Source organism: Rhipicephalus microplus, chromosome 7 (assembly GCF_043290135.1).
Source record: "Rhipicephalus microplus isolate Deutch F79 chromosome 7, USDA_Rmic, whole genome shotgun sequence".
Classification (NCBI taxonomy): domain Eukaryota; kingdom Metazoa; phylum Arthropoda; class Arachnida; order Ixodida; family Ixodidae; genus Rhipicephalus; species Rhipicephalus microplus.
In genome coordinates this window covers 50996393-51016485 of record NC_134706.1, presented here as the reverse complement: position 1 = coordinate 51016485, position 20093 = coordinate 50996393, and the positions used below count along the sequence as shown (strand labels likewise).

The 20093-nt window shown below is 47.2% G+C and overlaps 1 long non-coding RNA gene across 1 annotated transcript in view; it reads right to left on the bottom strand.

Moving 5' to 3' along the window:
- Positions 1 to 3618: 3618 nt before the first annotated feature.
- The window catches only part of LOC119180266 (uncharacterized), a 38803-nt gene continuing 22328 nt past the window's right edge, over positions 3619 to 20093 (bottom strand). The window contains exons 2-3 of the long non-coding RNA XR_012884894.1: positions 17579 to 17702; positions 3619 to 3772 (exon numbers count right to left, since the gene is read on the bottom strand). This is a non-coding gene — a long non-coding RNA (uncharacterized LOC119180266). The remainder of the gene's footprint in view (positions 3773 to 17578; positions 17703 to 20093) is intronic.

The following is a 20093-nucleotide window of genomic DNA, read 5'->3' as shown; positions in this document are numbered from 1 at the left end:
ACTTGTGGTGTTCCTATATTTTGTACGACTTAGTCTCAATACTTCTGGTATGACCTTTGCGTGAAAGCTGTTTCACGACGAGTAATTATCACTGCTGGCGCCCACGACGAAGGACCATACTGATGACAAAATACGGGGCAGTTTTGCCTCCGCTAGTTTTGGGCAGGGCCTTTGTGTCGCTGTAACGCGCTAAATAATTGGTGGTGACCACAATCCACCGATTTTTACACGAAGACAGGGAAAATGATCTGAGCAAGTCCATGCCAATTTCATGTATTCATGCTTTCGGTGGGGCATAGCCTGAAGTAGTCCCGCTGGTCGGACATGTGGAGTGTTACGGCATTGGCAGTTGTGACATGTGCGGTCGTATTGCTTGACTCTCTTCGCAAGACATCGCCAGTAACAGGAGCGGTAAATTCTTTCTAAGTGTTCGGATGATGGTTCGTCATTGCAAGCATGTAAAATATTGTCACGAAGCGAGGTCGGTGACACCAGTAGTTAAGTACCTTGCGTATGGTCAAAGTTTTTATTATATAAGACTCCGTCCATGATGCAAAAGGAGGCCAGCAAGGGCGTGAAATTTCAAAGAAGGCGGGATTTGTGGCCTTCGCGGTAGTCAATGTGTGGGCTTAGCTCAAGTCATGACGTTGTTGTTGAGCCAAGTTGGTTGCTGATACAGAGGAAAGGAATGTATCGTATTCACGTCGCTTCCAATCGGCGCACGTGAGACACAGTCAGTGTCGGTGTGTTTCTGTCCTGACCTGTGAAGAATTATAACGTCAAACTCTTGCAGCCGAGGCTCCACCATGCTAGACGACCTGAAGAACTTCTGAGGTTGTTGAGCCAGCATATAGAATGGTGGCACTGATCTAAAGAATGTACAGATCAGTACCGAATGTACCAAGAAGATTGTACAAATCTAAAGCAAACTTGCCTGGGGCTCAACAGCTGTTGATCATTAATAAATGATATATAACCACGAAAGACCCTTTCTATAAGTTACACTACATCTGATGTCAGTACTATTGGTCTTATATACCGATAATAAAGCCAGCCCTCTGCTTTTTAGGCTGCGGTATAATTTTAGCAATCTTTAATTAAATAGCTATCCATGCCCACTTGTTGGATCCAAAAGATCATTGGTGAATTCCTGATATATTATGTTTATGACGGCGTTTGTAATACCACAAGACCCTGGGGATGCGATTGCCAACCTGAACATAGCCTGATCTAATTCGAAAGTCAATACTGCTGTTTACTTAAGAAGAGCATGTGTAGAAACATAATCTTGAAGCCAATTATTAATTCTACTTTTTAGTCCTTCAGCTAATTGAGTTAATGATTCCTGTAATTCTTGTAAGTTATAAACTATTGAGTACACATTTCCTGACATTGAAATTGTCTTTGTACAACAGAGGAAGCTGAATAATACTCCACAGTTTCTTTATTTACATAGGTAGCCGAAGTGATTCGTATCACATTCCCCTTTCGCGCGAAATATTCTAAGTTATTTGTTCCCGCAAGAAATTGATAATCCTTCCAATTTTGTGGACTCTGATTTTGTATAAGACTTTTCAATGCGGCTTTTCTCCTTCTGTAGTCCTGCGTACACTCAGTATTCTACCACCGACTAGGTGGAGAACTGTTATTTGCGCCAACGTAATTAGACACTTTGAAGTGTTTGTTCATAATCTTGAAACTGAGCGAGCACTTTTACCGAGGTCTTTATTTTTACTACTGCATGCTACCTCAATGTTAGAGCGCAAGCAGTCTTTAAGCTTTTCACAATTAATCAAATTTCCCGCTTTTCTTCCAAACAATTTTATTGGACCTACTATTTCAAACTACACAACAATGTAGTCATGGTTTGAAGTGAACTCAATTGTTCTCCAGAGCTTCAGCAGAACGCTTGCACTACAAAACGTCCGGTCTAACACTGATAGTGCTTGACTGCGAACAAACTTAGGCTGCTTCATATTTAGGCAGGTAAAATTTTTTATGCGTAATGCAGTCGCACAGTGAAGAACCGGAAGAGTTCGTTCAAAAACCCCTAGAAACGTGACGGCAACGGAAGTCATTGGTAAAGATACTTCATTTTTGCAGCTAAATAAAACACAGACCATCTATAGTTATAGCGCGAAAACAGAATGAAGACAAAGGGAAAAGGAGGAGACTAGTGCTCATCTCCTTTTTGTCCTTTTGTCGTTGTTCTGTTCTCGCGCTATAATTATCGTCATGTCATACCAACTAGCCCAAACTGCCACACACTATCCGTTGCGTATTGTGCACGCCCGAGGAAAAATATGCGTTTATATTACTAAAAGGGCGGCATCCTGGCATGATTGGTATATTGACAAAATTTCGCACTCCGTTTGCATTAACTGAAAATCCAGGTTTGCTGTGGGGCAAAATTTGCTCGAAATAAGTATCATTACACCACCTCCTAAAGAAGGGCGATCTAACCGAAATGTCCGGAAAATATTTATTATTTGTATCGTCATTATGCCAGGAGTTAAGTGAATAACAAAGCGAAGTAAATCAGCAGAGGACAAAAACAGAAAACGACGATTACACTGGACAACATTAAAAGTATCGACGGTGATAAGTGAATTATTTCAGACAGAGCTATTTCCAGGATACCCTCTTCAGGAACTGAAACTGGATTAGACACGTTTTTTTTCGTTTTAGGAGCTTTTTTGAGAACCAGAAGAGAAAGCAACGAATAAGCAACATTTCCTTCTTCCTACCCTTATACAGTGGCATGGACTAGCTTAGAAGCTAGCCCATGCCACAGCAGACGACTCATACACATCGACATGTAAGAATACGTATGATGTGGGCTAAGATAGCGCTTCAGAAAAGGGAAACAACGAGAGACGCACGCGACTGCACTGGCACTGTGGCACGAGTGCGAGCCTTTGGTCGAACGCTGGCTAATAGTGACTCGAACCCCAGAGCTACACTTGTTAACGTGTTCGTGTTTCTTGTACCTAAAAAAATTTCTACAGCCAGTGACTGTAGAGACGTAACATGATCTACACAAAGACAACTGGTCTTAAGCGTTGTTTTTGTGGTACAGTTCATGCAGTCACATGTCTTGAAATGTAATCATGAAACGAAGGCTATATTTTAAATTCGGCGTATACATAATAATTATTTCGAAGATCACCATCGGTGCATTGTTGTCACGCTGAGAAATAACCCTTATATCAGATATAGGAGAGGCTTTTTTTTTTCAAATTGTAGCGTATGCTGACGCTGTGTTTTATCTATCTCTTTCCCCTCCATCACCACTCGTGCCTTCTTCCCGGCCCAGTCCCTTACGGGTCTAAATTGCATTGTTGATGTCCGCTGGCTGAAACGACTTGGAGACCACTACTTTAGGTAAATAGAGCACATTTATCAAAATGTTCCCGGGAATGACGTTTGCATGCGGAATCTAAAATGGTCGATTATTCCCCCCGATTTGTATTACCAACCCTTATGTTGGGCTATATTTCTTGAAGCAATAAACGAACCAACCGTCAGAAACCAAAACGACAAAAAAATAAAAGTGCATTAAAAAGTAATGCTGAAACGACACCTACACCGGCAAGTAAAAAACACATAACACTTAAGAAAAGTCACAATATTTCAACGTTTTTTTATTCATATGCGCCTAGTTTATACAATAACCTTGTTGGGACATGATGGCTTCGGACAACATTTCGGGTGTATACCTGGTCTCATAGGTATTACTTTACATGGTGGTGGAGCCCACACAGCCCCACACCTGCAAAGAAAAAAATGCTGAATATGAAGCAGGAAAACAATGAAACAACATTACCATGAAATGGTTGTCTGCCTACATATGAAACCAGTAAGAATGACACAAGTATCTACTTGATTCTTTTTGTGATGCTTATTGACCATCATTTTTCGTTATCGTCAAATTTGTGACGTATTGAAGATTCCTTTAATGTTCAGTGAGTAATGAGCGAACTTGTTTAGTGATCATAGTGGTTGGTGGTAAACTCGTGCTTCGTTAGACTAGCCCTAAAGACCATCGATTATTCGGGACAACAGTTACCGGTCACGATTTGCGACCACTTGTTGACGTCTTTGCGATTCGGTAATAACAGTAGTACCGTTTTTGCGAATCACTCGAGTGATCGCATACTTGACCACGCCGGGTACAGAGAGCCCATGAAAAAAAAAAAAAAATATATATATATATATATATATATATATATATATATATATATATATATATATATATATATATATATATTCATATATTTTTCATCAAGACAGAGAGATTAAAAAATGGCCATTCCAAGAAGACCTACTCCAGCTGCAAAATCTAATGAGGTGCCCCCTCAATTGTTGAATATATATAGGGCTTACACCCTTGAATTTGCAGAAATGACAACCCATCTGTTGGAGTTAGCCTAAGTAAATCGATTGAGAACGTACAAATACGGAGCGATGACTTGTTCGGAAGTGATAGAACTATACTGTCACGGGGTCGTGACGTGGCCAAAGACAGGAAACTTCGTGTTGGGATTTAACTGTTTATTTGGGCGAACGCGTGCCCGGTAAAGGGAAAGTCTAATTACAGCAGCAGTCTTGCACAGATAGCAGTCTCGGGCTGATAGCGCCGAACGCAGCGTCGGCCTTCGATCAACAACTGACAAGCGGCGAAGCGCGTCGGCATATATACCCTTGCCGTCGAATGTTCTAGCGTTATCGCTGGTGGTGGCGTAGGTTCCAGAACAATCTGTACCGTTCGCACAGTGGGCGTGATCTTATCGAAATGATCTACTACAGTCCGGAACCTTCTCGAAACCTGCAGGCGTGGTTTGCGTCGAGAATCGTGTGGTGTTTCGGAACGATAACAAAAACTTGTGAAATGGAACGTGGCATTGCCCCCCTCTGAAAAAAGGCATCGTCCCGATGCTTTAACTAAAGATGAAGGTACAATAATAATGCAAGAAAGTACAATGAATAAATTACAATACAACAATAATACAAAAAACACTGTTTCAGTTTGTTAACGTGCATGAAACGGCTTGAGGCGCGCGACATGGACGACTTCAGGTCGCGATCGGCGTCGTTGAGAGTTCGTGATGCCGTTGGGGACAACCTCGTAATCAAGTGGTCCGAGACGTCGAACCACCTTGTACGGTCCGAAGTACCGTCGCAGAAGCTTTTCACTTAGTCCACGTCGGCGTATCGGCGTCCACACCCAAACACGTTCACCGGGCTGGTATTCCACGAAGCGTCGTCGAAGGTTGTAACGGTGGCTGTCGGTTATCTGTTGATTCTTGATACGGAGACGCGCAAGTTGTCGGGCTTCTTCGGCGCGTTGAAGGTACTCGCTCACATCGAGGTTTTCTTCGTCGGTGACGTTGGGTAACATGGCATCGAGCGTCGTTGCCGGGCTCCTTCCGTACACAAATTTGTATGGAGATATCTGCGTCGTCTCCTGCACCGCCGTGTTGTATGCGAAGGTCACATACGGAAGAATGGCGTCCCACGTCTTGTGTTCGACATCGACGTACATTGACAGCATGTCGGCGATCGTCTTGTTAAGCCGCTCGGTGAGGCCGTTGGTCTGTGGGTGGTACACTGTCGTCCGGCGGTGGTTTGGATGTATGCCAAGATCGCTTGAGTTAAGTCGGCAGTGAATGCCGTTCCTCTGTCGGTGATAAGGACCTCCGGGGTGCCGTGGCGTAGGACGATATTTTCGACGAAGAACTTAGCTACCTCGGATGCACTGCCTTTTGGCAGGGCTTTTGCCTCGGCGTAGCGGGTGAGGTAGTCGGTAGCTACCACGATCCACTTGTTTCCAAAAGCCGACGTCGGGAACGGCCCCAGTAGGTCTATACCAATCTGCTGGAAAGGTCGGCAAGGTGGATCAATTGGCTGCAGAAGTCCCGCTGGCCTTGTCGGCGGTGTCTTGCGTCGCTGACAGTCCCGGCATGTCCTCACATAACGAGTGACGTCGGTGGAAAGACGTGGCCAGTAGTACCTTTCTTGTATCCTCGCGAGCGTGCGGGAAACACCGAGGTGCCCTGCCGTCGGATCGTCGTGCAGGGCCTGCAGGAGTTCTGGTCGCAGAGCTGAAGGCATTGCAAGGAGGTACTTAGCTCGAAACGGTGAAAAGTTTTTCTTTTGTAGAAGACCGTTTCGTAGAAAGAACGACGCAAGTGCGCGCTTGAATACCTTCGGGACTTCCGCGGTCCTGCCTTCGAGGTATTCTATTAGGGCTTTAAGTTCCGGGTCGGCCCGCTGTCGTTCAGCGAAGTCGTCGGTAGTTATCCTTCCCAAGAAGTAGTCGTCATCCGAGTCGTCGGGTAGCGGTTGTTCGACAGGCGCACGAGAGAGACAGTCAGCGTCGGAGTGTTTTTTGCTGGACTTGTAAATGACAGTAATGTCATATTCTTGAAGTCTCAGGCTCCATCGTGCGAGGCGACCTGAAGGGTCCTTCAAGGTGGCTAGCCAACACAAGGCGTGGTGGTCGCTCACAACTTTGAAGGGCCTGCCGTAGAGGTAGGGGCGAAATTTTGACGTAACCCAGATGATGGCGAGGCACTCCTTTTCTGTTGTGGAATAATTTGCTTCTGCTTTGGATAGCGATCGGCTGGCGTAACTAATAACCCTTTCAAGTCCGTCAGTTCTCTGCACAAAAACGGCGCCAAGACCTACGCTGCTTGCGTCAGTATGTATTTCTGTCTCGGCGAATTTGCCGAAATGGGCAAGTAATGGAGGCGTCTGGAGGCGATGTTTAAGCTCCTGGAAAGTGTGTTCCTGTGGCGTTTCCCACTTGAACTCCGAGTCGGCCTTGGTAAGGTTAGTGAGAGGATCGGCGATGCGGGCGAAGTTTTTCACGAACCGCCTATAATAGGCGCACAGGCCCAGAAATCGGCACACGGCCTTCTTGTCAGTGGGTGGCGGGAAGTCGCCGATGGCGGCTGTTTTCCGTGGATTGGGACGAACTCCAGACGTGCTGATAACGTGCCCCAGAAACAAGAGCTCCTCATACGCAAATCTGCACTTTTCTGGCTTCAGTGTGAGTCCGGACGTCTTGATGGCTTGAAGTACAGCTTCGAGGCGCCGAAGAGGCTCGTCGAAACTCGCGGAAAACACGACGACGTCATCCAAGTACACAAGGCAAGTCTGCCACTTCAATCCTGCCAGTATTGTATCCATAACACGTTGAAAAGTTGCAGGCGCTGAGCAAAAGCCGAAGGGCATCACCTTAAACTCGAAGAGGCCGTACGGTGTTATAAACGCCGTCTTCTCTCGGTCTCTTTCGTCGACTTCAATTTGCCAATAGCCAGTCTTGAGGTCCATTGACGAGAAGTACTTGGCGTTATGGAGCCAATCAAGTGCGTCGTCTATTCGTGGGAGAGGATACACGTCCTTTCTTGTGATTTTGTTCAGTCGGCGATAATCGACGCAGAAACGTAGGGTCCCATTCTTTTTCTTCACTAACACCACGGGGGATGCCCACAGACTCTTGGACGGCTGGATAATGTCATTTCGCAGCATTTCATCATTTTGTCTTTTCATTGCCTCACGTTCTCGCGTCGAAACCCTGTACGGACTCTGACGGAGTGGTCTGGCATTTTCTTCGGTTATGATTCGATGTTTCGTGATTGGCGTCTGCCGAATTTTCGATGACGACGAAAAGCAATCTTCGTAGTGCAGGAGCAGGGCCTTGAGCTGTTCTTTCTTATCGTTCAGAAGTCTGGGATTGACGTCGAAGGCTATGGGAGGGGCTTGGTTCCTCTGAGCAGATTCCGCAGAATCGGCGAGGGCGAAAGCACTGGTGGCTTCGACAATTTCTTCGATGTATGCGACCGTTGTTCCTTGGTTCACATGTTTGTACTCATTGCTGAAATTCGTGAGCATAACCGTTGCTTTGCCTCCCCGCAGCTCTGCAATTCCTGTTGCGACGCAAATATTTCGGGTGACCAACAGATGTTGACTGCCTTCAACGACGCCTTCCAAGTCAGGTGATTTAGGAGCGCCGACTGAAATAATGACGCTTGAGCGAGGCGGAATGCTGACTTGTTCTTCCAGCACATTCAAGGCATGGTGTCTTGACGGCGTGCGCGGCGGTTGTGCTTCTTCTGTGGATAACGTTATCGACCTTGCTTTTAGGTTGATGACAGCACCATGGAGGCATAAAAAGTCCATGCCAAGGATGACATCTCTCGAGCAACGCTGTAGGACTACAAAGTCTGTAGGATAAATACGGCCGTTAATGGTGACTCTCGCTGTGCAGATTCCTGCAGGCGTTACGAGATGACCTCCGGCTGTGCGGATTTCAGGGCCTTTCCAAGCTGTCCTAACTTTCTTTAACTTCGCGGCGAACGACCCACTGATGACAGAATAGTCGGCTCCAGTATCGACGAGAGCAGTCACACTGTGGCCGTCGATAAGAACGTCGAGGTCGCTAGTTCGCCGTCTCGCATTACAGTTAGGGCGTGGCGTCGGGTCACGGCTGCGTCGGCTTGTTCCGCTGCTTCCATGTTGCGTCGTCCGGCCACCTTCGGTAAGTGAGCTTTTGCCTTCAGGGCTTTGTCTGGTTGGTGTTGTGTTCAAAAAGCTCCGTCGCGTCGGCGTCGTCGTCGGAGGATCTTCGGTAGTTCGTCGCACAGCAACCGCACCTCCATCGGTTGCTGCCTTTAGTTTCCTGGATACGGGCTAGGAGACCGCCCCGCGTTGGGCCAGAGTACTGCCGGGGGTGCGGTGGCATGCGGCGGCTGGGTGACGGCGAACGGGAAGGACTTCGTGGTGTCGAATGAGTTCCCGCCAGGTAGTCGGCGATGTCACGTGGCCGATCTCCTGGCTGCGGACGCGGTGCATTGACGGCGAAGCCACGCAGTCCCATCTGTCGGTACTGGCAACGGTGGTATGTGTGCCCGGCCTCGCCGCAGTGGTAGCAGAGCGGGCGGTTGTCAGGTGCACGCCAAACGTCCGTTTTCTTCGGTGCACTGCGCTGGCCCGCTGGGGAACGGTAGGACGTCGGTTGGGGTGGTGGCGGCGGTGGCGTCTGGCGACGGAAGTGTGACGAGGCGGCGTTTTCGCGTAGACGGGGAGGAGCGTTGTGGCGCACTGCAGCGGCGTAGCTCATAGTTTCTGGCTCGGGCGGCGGTGTTTCGGGAATTCGAAGCGATTGCCGGACTTCTTCTCGCACAATGTCGGCGATCGAATCCACTTGAGGCTGCGCCGAAGGCAACAGTTTGCGCAGCTCTTCCCACACGATCGCTCGGATCGTTTCACGCAGGTCGTCGGAGTCACTGGCTTGAGCAGCAGCGCATTCTGGAGTCAGGCGACGAATATACTGTCTGGTGCGCATGTCCAGCGTTTTTTCGATGGTGGTCGCCTCGGATACAAATTCTTGGACGTTGTTCGGAGGATTCCTCATTAGTCCCGCGAAGAGCTCCTGTTTGACCCCTCGCATGAGGAAACGAACTTTCTTTTCCTCAGGCATGTCTGGGTCAGCGTGACGAAATAGGCGGGTCATCTCCTCTGTGAAAATTCCAACCTTTTCATTTGGTAGCTGAACCCGGGTCTCGAGTAGAGCAGCGGCCCTCTCTTTCCGAGCGACGCTTGCGAACGTTTGCAGAAATGCACCGCAGAAGACATCCCACGTTCGGAGCGTGGACTCCCGATTCTCTAGCCAGGTCCTTGCGGTGTCTTCCAGGTAGAAGTACACACGACGGAGCTTTTCTTCGTTGTCCCAGTGGTTGAGGGCGGCCACACGGTCATATGTTTCTAGCCAGGTTTCCGGGTCTTCAAACGATGAGCCATGGAACGTTGGTGGTTCCCTGGGTTGATGAATGACGATCGCGGGCTGGGACGCTCCGGTTGTCATTGTCACTGCAGTCGAGGTCATGGTCTTGGTCTTCCGCGCCTTGTCTTGTAGAAGGCCGTACTCCGGTGGGAGACCTTGCTGTCGGCGGCTCGTTCGCTGCTCTTGGTTGGCGTCGGTGTCTTCTCCGCGACGGGGGCTGGGTTCACGGCTTGACGGGGGCGTCCGGTACATGAACGAAGCAGCACCTCCACCAGATGTCACGGGGTCGTGACGTGGCCAAAGACAGAAAACTTCGTGTTGGGATTTAACTGTTTTTTTGGGCGAACCTGTGCCCGGTAAAGGGAAAGTCTAATTACAGCAGCAGTCTTGCACAGATAGCAGTCTCGGACTGATAGCGGCGAACGCAGCGTCGGCCTTCGATCAACAATTGACAAGCGGCGAAGCGCGTCGGCATTTATACCCTTGCCGTCGAATGTTCTAGCGTTATCGCTGGCGGTGGCGTAGGTTCCAGAACAATCTGTACCGTTCGCACAGTGGGCGTGATCTTATCGAAATGATCTACTACAGTCCGGAACCTTCTCGAAACCTGCAGGCGCGGTTTGCGCCGAGAATCGTGTGGTGTTTCGGAACGATAACAAAAACTTGTGAAATGGAACGTGGCAATACGCAGTCAAAGAGGGAGTGACACAGGTGGATTTCGTCGTTGAGAAAAACCCTACGTACCGTGTAATAAAAGGCAGACGAAAGAATCTTGCTTGGAAATGGCAAAGTAAAGACAACCTTTTCGCCAATAAATCCTTTCCCATATCGCCTATAGCTAGCGCCAGCTAGACATAAAACAGATTTGCGATAGCGGTCGTCATCGCACACTTTTTTACTCTCTCAGCGCCCTAGTAAATAGTCTGAAAATTGACCAGCCAGGCTGACCAAGTCTGCAAATAGACAAGCCAGGCTGACTTGAGTAGAATACCTAAGAAAAAGTACCCAAACAAGAATATCGTCTTTAAAACCACAAATTATGCCATCACCTTCCAAAAGTTCGGCGCCTCGTCACCATCTCGTCCATCATATGTCTCAGTCATCTCATTGTCTCTCACATCAATTTTTTATTCCTCAAGCCGCCTTCGCGGTCATGGTCCCATGGTCGCTTTTCGCTGGTCTCGATTTCACCACTTTGTGGCAATCGTGACTGTTGACACATGTTTTCCTGTCAGTGAACCTGTCAGCCTGACAGCCACCTTTGATTGATTGATATGTGAGGTTTAACGTCCCAAAACCACCATATGATTATGAGAGACGCCGTATTGGAGGGTTCCGGAAATTTGACCACCTGGGGTTTTTCAACGTGCACCCAAATCTGAGCACACGGGCCTACAACATTTTCGCCTCCATCAGAATTGCAGCCGCCGCAGCCGGGATCGGACATCCACCTTTTCAGTACAGAGCAGTGGGAAAACCTTGCTCCTAGATAAGTGCAGCAACAAATAAACAAACAAAAAATTGGGAGAGGGGAACGGGCCAGCTCCTTCAAGACGCGCAGAACATGGGTGGCTATGAGGGTCATGCTCCGACAAAGCGAACCGTTTGCTAATGACCAACGCACATTGCTTTGAGAACTGTGCCGAAGAGCCTCTAGCGGTCTCCATTGGCCCACTTTTCTCGAAACCTAAAGACTAGACGTCCAGATCGGTCTTCAACGCGTACAATCCACCGTCTTCCGCGCAATTCTTAGTTGTCGCCACCTCTTCTTCTTTAAATGCCACGGGCGATCATTTGTTCAACAAGACGCCATAATGTGCCCCGGCAGTCATGGAGCCAACAGCTCCGCTGACTGAATTTCTGGCCTGGCCCGTAACAGGGGCTTAGTCACAGAAACAAATCAACAATCGGTGCTTTACTCCAGCCACTGTGCCATAATACGGAAGGGCGCGCACGGCACCTTGCCGCTGCAGGGACTGCACAGCGGAGACGCTGCAGCCCGATCCTGTTGTTTGTGCGGTGAGCCCCGCAAGGGTCGTCGGGGCAAGTTTCAATGGGTCATGCTTCGAAAAGCTTATCATAATTAGGGACTCCGGAGAACCATGTGCCATTTACTGAGCAGAGGAGAGATCCTCATTGTTTGATATGTGGGGTTTGACGTCCCAAAACCACCATATGATTATGGGAGGCGCCGTAGCGGAGGGCTCCGGAAATTAAGATCACCTGGGATTCTTTAATGTGCACCCAAATCTGAGCACACGGGCCTACATCATTTTCGCCTCCATCAGAAATGCAGCCGCCAGCCGGGATTTCAACCCGCGACCTGCGGGTCAGAAGCCGAGTACCTTATCCACTAGACCACCGCGGCGGGGCGAGGAGAGATCCTCCTTAGCCAGCCAAATTACAAGACGGACTTCCGCCCTTCGTACCTTGAAAATATTTCTCGTGCCCCTGACTAGCAGGGCTTATGAGGATATGAGGCTGCTGTCGTGGCCGCCAGAGCGCTTAGCCTCCGGGCTCTCACCCCAGCTCTTGACACAGAGCCCTGAACACCACCGCTGCTCTTCAGCGAAATTATTTCATATTATCGCTCTTGCAAAGCGGCTGAGTAGGTCCTAGTAGCCAAACTAATAGCTGCTGCAGATTGATTGATTAATTGATTGATTTGTGGGGTTTAACATCCAAAATCAACATATAATCATGAGAGACGCCGCAGTGGAGGGCTCCGAAAATTTTGACTACCTGGGGTTCTTTAACGTGCACCCAAATCTGAGCACATGGCCCTACACCATTTCCGCCTCCATTGGAAATGCAGTCACTGCAGCCGGGATTCCATCCCACAAACTTCTCGCCAGCAGCCGAGTACTTCAGCCACTATACCACCGTGGCGGGGCCACAGCTGTAGACAGGTACACTACTCTGTCCTGCAATTATCGTGGCCCAGGCGTGCACGAAAATCCCAACCCACCCCTTTTTTCGCCTCATCCAGAGTTGCATTGGAGATTGCTTGTGCCAACTGCTCCTGGTAGAAGTCTTGACTCTGTGAGACGAGTACGAGATGAGGCATCGTCATTCAGTGTCCCGGACAAAGCATGCAGAGCATCTAGCGGGGTGATGCTTTGACCTACAAACTCTCTTTTCAAAGGCTTGTTTGTCCGGCAGTGTCGATGGCTCGTCCACTTCTCTAGTGATTTTCGAAAATCTCACTAGATAGCACTGGCGCTAAAGGCGTCTTTGGTGGGCCGGAAGATTAGTCACTCTACATGCTGGAGTGAGTGATGCTATCAATAATGACAAATGCAGCCCTGGCGGGTATTCACAAAGAGATTGCTAGGGGCCAAGGGTATTCGGCTAGGGGCCAACAAGGCGCTGATAGAGTGTGTGTACGAGGACTCAAAGTGCATGACCAACAGCCGGGAAGTTTTGGTCCTTGAAGATTTTAACGGCCATATGTCTGAACTGAGTGGTTACACGGACGCAAATGGGAGCCTTTTGATGCAGTTGACGGAACGACGATAACTGGATATTGAAAATCTTGATTCCAGATGCGAGAGAAAACACACATGGTGTGCGCGAGACAGTGCAATATCTATTGACTTTGTCCTCTTATCTCAAAACCTAACTCGTCTCCTCGAATCCATCGGTACAGATGAAGTAGGAGGTTATTCCATTGGAATCGATTATAATCGTATTCGAATTGATTTCTCTCGCACACAACACCTCAAAACGAAGCGCCGCATCACCTTCGATGGTCAAATGCACCTTCCGGCTAAAAGTATAAAAGTGGCGGCTGCAGCATTTGAGGACAGTGAACGGCGACGAGAGACAAAAACGTACGAAGAATACATCGACATATGGCTCAGCACTGTGCCATGGCACATGTCCCGCAACACGAACCCCGTGCGCCACGCGCGCAAACAGTGGTAGGACAACGAAGTCACTCAGACGTGGAAGGCACGCCGACAGGCAAACCGTGCCCACCACCGTGCGGTCAAGGCAAAAGAGCCCAAGGTATGTAATGACAAAATGCAGCACTACGTCAAGCTGAATCTCGGAATGCAGGCCCTGTTCAAATGAAGCTAGTCAATGCCAGATGTTACAGGACCTGCGAGACAGATGTTACAGGACCTGCGAGAGGAGGGAAACTCAACGGTTGCAATATTCTGGAACTATGTCCAATCGCTTGATAGAAAAGAGCAGCCGGAGCTCCAACGATGGGCAGTGAAACAGGACAACAGGTTGTAGACCTTAAAAGGCATGTGATGACATATTTAGAGGCCCTGTGTAGTCCAGCAAGCGCAAAAGACAGTCGTACAACTGAGACTCTAAGTGTGCCGACCACTCCGCACCTCTCAGAGACAAACTCGGCTTTCTCATACAGAAGTGTGGAACGGGCAATCTGCCGTCTTCGGACGCACACAGCCACTGGACCGGATGGCGTACCAGCTACCCTAACTAAGTGCCTAGGCTCGGAGTGTAAAGAACAGTGGGCCAGTTTTTTCACCAACATGTTGGATGGTTTTGTACCCATAGAATGGCGACTCGGCAGAGTAGTGCCGATCCTCAAGAAATGAGGCAAGACAGGTCGTCTAAGTCACTACAGACCAATGTCAGGCACCTGCACGCTATAAAGAGGCTTCACGCAGGTGATAAAAGACTAGGTCTTTTATCACCTGCGGGTCGCCTCCCTTACACGCATCGAAGCACTCACGTAGCGTCTCTAGAATACCATTCATGAATTTTCTCGCGCAGAACATAAAATAAACGTTTAATGCGAAGCATTTCTTGGCGAACTTCGGTGACTTTGAGCGTATCTATCTATCTATCTATCTATCTATCTATCTATCTATCTATCTATCTATCTATCTATCTATCTATCTATCTATCTATCTATCTATCTATCTATCTATCTATCTATCTATCTATCTATCTATCTAGCCGCTTATGTTTGGGTGCCCTCGTGATCACTGCCTTAACTTGGCGTGAGCCAAAACTAACATGGGGGGTAAGGTGGTTTAACGAATATGACGCGCTGGCCAACACATGAATAATGTCACAATCCTGTCGCGTACGTCCTCAAACACTTCCCGCCAGAGAATGGCACATACCCACGGGCGGGTATATGCCGCTGGTATGAGGAGATGTAGCAACAGGTGATTAACGCTTAGAATCTACCTAGGAACGACAAAAACACACGTGGACAATTTTAACACGCGAGCGTTAAAAAATACCCGACATCGGTAGCGTCGACCCGACGAATGCAAAGAATAAATGTCAGGGTTCCAGCTGGAGTCAAACCCAAGAGTTTCGCGATGCAATGAAGCATTTTGCCACAGAGCTAAGCCAGATCTAAGAACTACTTTTTAAGTATACGTTAACCTTCGTGAAACGTCAATAGTGGTTGCAGTGCAGCCTACCCAATTTTATAAACATTACATATGTACTTTTTTGATACAGCAGTCACTTCGGGTTAACGTCAGTTGTGGTTAGTTGATATGCGCTGAAGTTTATTGAGCTAGCAGCGTCCAGGCCAGCATCTTTGCGACTATCAGCGCTTCATATCAGCTTCTGGTCTTCTACTATGCATGTTTCAGTTGGAATCGTTGTGCAAGTGCGAACAACCGGTGATATAAACATCTGCAACCCTTTAACACATGTCTGGGCGTGCAAAATTTGTACATATATTCAGCGTCATTTCATGTCGTATCACTCAATAAAAAACTGCAACATGTTCAACTTCCCTCCGCATGCTTCGCATAACATCCATTCCCAGGTACGTGGGAGCTTTCCAATTTTTTCGCACTCTCTCCAGAAGCAAGACTATCGTCTTTCGATGAAATTTGCAGTGAAACATGCAGATATGGGGCCATTTTTTATCTTTCGGAATCATTAAACTTTGGTTGTGATCTATTTTAGCAGCAATGAGGCCTTTTTTCAAACAGGATTAGTGGTTTTTTCGGTTGTTGCTTTAAAGACGATAGTCTTCGGATACTTCGACGCAGAATTTATACCTGTGGGCCGGTCCTCTGTTTCTTTCTGCCACTCAATCCAGCCATTAGAGCAATAGTTTAAATCCTTTCTGAACGACCACCCATCTATATCTGCTGGCCTGATTCATACTAGTCAAGATTTTCATTCTAAACACGAATATTGCAGATGTTTAGGCACACAATCAGTACGGGAGCATTAGGTGGTGTGTCACTTCATTTTTAAAATGCATATATGCGTAATCGTAAGAACTGCACTGCTTATTACGCGACGCTGGCAAAGCAACGTTGTTATGATCGAGAAAACGAATGTTTCCTACGCTCCACTAAAACTACATGGTGCTGCCACGTACCAGTGGCTTCGCATTTTAGGAAAAAAAAACTACGTTACTCCAATTTATTTCTAGATGTCATTCACAAATGACGCAGCGCCTACTCAATGGTTTACTCGCGCAGAATGTCATATAATCTTTTATGCTCTCTTTTCAGACAGAAAACTGTTCGCTTGTCCTCGTTGTTTCCTTAGTTCGTTGTTAACTTTTTGCGCTCAAGCTGTTTAAGAAGACTATTGCCTCCCGGCGACCTTTTCCAGCGAAACACGCAGATAAGCCGCCAACTTTTGTTTCATTTTGTCGTATATGTTTCAGTTTTTTTTCATGAAACCATTATCTAAAAGGGTATATATGTCACAGATTTCTGAATAAACTTTGTCTTGGTAGTACGCGCTTGTTCTTACCTTCCTCACTGCCTCTTTGTAATACACACCCGTACGTTAAGTATAGGAAATCACCAATTTCCACAACTTAAAGCCATTTTGACTGTACGAGCGAATTCTGCTTCGGGCTTCTACACTGTCTCTCAAAACAGCAGGAAGAAACTCAAAGCATATTTTTTACTTTGGTTAGCCCTGAAGATCACGTGGCATAAAAGCTAGTGTTCGCAGTCACTGAGTCAGATGACCTCGCGTAATCGTGTATCTATGCATATCGTAATTTATTAAACAAGTCTCTACCAGAAACAATTAGGTGTATAAAACTAGCACCTACATAAATTGAGTCAAAATGCCTTACTACCAGTTTTAGGACTGAATTTGTCAGAAAAAGCAGGCTCTTTCTTTAACCAAGCAAATTTCTATAGTTGATTAGCAGTAGTAGTAATGTAGGTAACTATATTCGTCAGGGAAAATTGACTGTTTCATTAAACAGTAAAATTTCTATAGTTCATTAGCAATAGCAGTGATATAGGTAACTATTGTGAAGAGCTAGCTCTCAATAGTGTTGAAACTGCTGCATACTCCAAGAAACAAAACAGAACTACATTTGTGATGTCACTCGCAGTTTTCTGATGCCTTAAAAATGTGGCTGGCATTATTCGTCACTTTATTTTCTCGATGACAACCTGAAAAAAGTATTTCTTATGAGAATTCGTGACCTATTTATATCTAACGAGTGCATACGTGCTGTAATTTTTATTGTTAACTAGATTGTTCATACGTTAGAATACGTTTAAGCAGGTACACCTAAATGATCACAGCTTTCGCATGAAGCTCGAGTTCGTTCAAGGAAAAAAAAACGTTGCATGTGAAAGTTGATTTTTATTTTAGGTGAAGGGTGCGTACAAGTGAAGGTGAATACTTTTTCAGCAAAATTATAATGAAAAGTAGTCACAAAACCGTCATCGCGTCTGATCAAAAGTATTCAAATGGTGTTCACTCGCAGTTTATTTAAAATTGTAACCGTCAGAAGACTAATCAAAGTGCCTGTGTGTGATAGAATATAAAATGAACTGAATATTGACTCACGATGCGCCCCTCATTTTGCCATGAGTGCTGTTAATTTTCCCATAGCAAGTCCACTGTTTGCACGTCTTTATCTCGTACGTGCTTTGTTCAACGCCGACTTTTTCGCCATTGAAGATGCACTTTCCTTTAGGAAATAATAAAGACGCAATTGGTAAGAAAAACAGAGGGTTCAAACAATTGAACAACAGCCTATCCACTAAATTATTTCAGCCACAATTAAGCGCACAAAAAGGAGCCACTTACAGCGAACCCTTGAAGAGAGGCCTATGCAGAAAAAGCTGTATACTTTTGGGGGGGAACGTCCAGCAGTACGCTTATAATGCCATAAGTGATCCCAGTCTTTGTAAAGTAGGCAAACAGCGACTTTTCATTATTTGCCGTTGTGTTGGGAAGCGTGAGAGAGACAAAGGACTTCCTGAGTATATTTGTGGACACCGCTACAAATCTGTAAGACATTCGAGGTATTAAGAGCTGCACGCGCGCAATGTGCGTGCGTGCCGCTCCACTAGCCCGGCTGCGGTTGAGCAAGTCTGATAAATTTGAACAACAATTAGGAGTGTCTTAGCTCGTCTATGCCAGGATATACGTATCATGAGCTATGAATGGATGGCCGGATGAACGGATGGAGAGATGAACGGACATAGGGACGGACAAAGAGACAGGAAGACAGGCATAGAGACATACAGTTGGACAGACGGATGGACGGATAGACCAGCGAGCAAGCTCAAGTGAGCAAAGCACCAAGCCATAGCGACACGTCGCCCTAGGAGCTCAGAGTCTTACTCCAGGCGCGCCAACTGTGCGCCATGTGCCGTCACTGCTCCTCGGGCATGAGCAGCACGGCTCCCGATAAGTCACACGAAACTGCTCAACCTCGGCCAGGATAGCTTACGCTACAAGACAGTCCTTCACCAAGAACTAAAATTACTACCACGAAAAAAGGTGGCAGAGGCGGAAGAGACTTTTCGCAAAACTTCACCAAGGCAGCTACAGTGACAGATAAACTAAGTGGACAGAACTAGAAGGCTGAACTTGAAAATTCGTAGGAAATACTTAGTTCAAAATTAAACTCAGTTGCATCACCGAACACAGTCACTGACAAACAAGAGGCAAAAAAAAAAACAAGTCACAGCTTTGCCGCAAAGGTCAAGCAATGAACGCGATAACAACAAATTGGAAGGTAACGCGCAGAATGGCAAGCATATTTAAACGTGTCCCGTGTTTCTCACGCATGAATGACGCACGAAACGTACTCACAGGAGGAGATCAACGCGAATAAGCGTCTCAGCTGTCACTTCGCTGTGTTTGAAAGGCACGCCCTTTTCGCGAACGAAGCCCGTGCAACGATTGCAGTGATCTTTGTGTGCCTGGTATCTACCAAATATTCCTTCCGGTGAAAGCCCAAGGCCAGCCAAGACGTACTGTTGCCCCACCACGAGACAAGCGCACGCGTGAATGTCTACCCTACCCCCTCTTCGCGGAGAAAACTACGCGTGGAAGATGACAGCGTGCGCCGCTGAGTCGTCGCGATGTGCCGACGCGCGCTCATTGCGCCATCTTGGGGGTAATGTTGAAAACACGATAGTTTCTCCCGAGATTTCCGTCACTAGAGGTAGAGAGAGATATATATATAATATGAACAAAGGCAGGAAGGTTAACCAGAAAGCAATTGTCTGGTTTGCTACCCTGCACTGGAGAAGGGGAAATGGGAGACAGAAAAGTAAGAAAAAGGGAATGAGAGAAAGAGAGCTGGATGGAAGGGAAAGCACACAAACACACTAAAATGTCACAAACGTTCGACGAGGTGGGTCGATCACTAAAACTTCAGAAGGGCCTTCGTCGCTCTTGCGCGTGAAGCTTGATCTTTCCGGTATTCGAAATTTTTTTTTCGGAAAGCGGCTTGTCATCGAGGCGTGCAAACGCTGCTGACAGGGACTGTCTCAGATAAGTTACTGAGGGCACTGACACAAAATATTTTCCATGGTTTTGTCACCACCGCAATTCTCACACGCAGCACTGTCTGCACATCCTATGCGGCAAACAAAGGCGTTCGCAAAAGACACCCCAAGCCGCATGCGAAATAAAACGGTTGTCTCTGATCTGGATAAGCCAGATGAAATTGAAAGTCGGTGGTATGGGTCCAGACGGTGAAGACGTGTGCGTATAAATCTGGGCGTGTTCCACAGAGACCTGGTGACATCGTGCGCGAGCGTGTTAATCCTTGCTGCTGCGTCGCTTCTTGAGAGTGGAATGCGATCCATCATGCCATTTTCGTGAGCGTTCTTTGCAGCGTGGGCACGCTCGTTATGGATGACTGTGCAGTGGCTTGGTAACCGTTGAAAAGTTACATCGTGTCCTTTCTGTGGTACTTGCTGATACAATTGTCTTGTTTCCACCACCCACCAATTGGTCTTGAGGTCCACCCCGTAGCACAGTTAGAATACAATACAGAGCTAGTTACGAATCGGTGAAAATGCACCATTTTAGAGGCACTTCCTTATCAATCCTGCGCAGT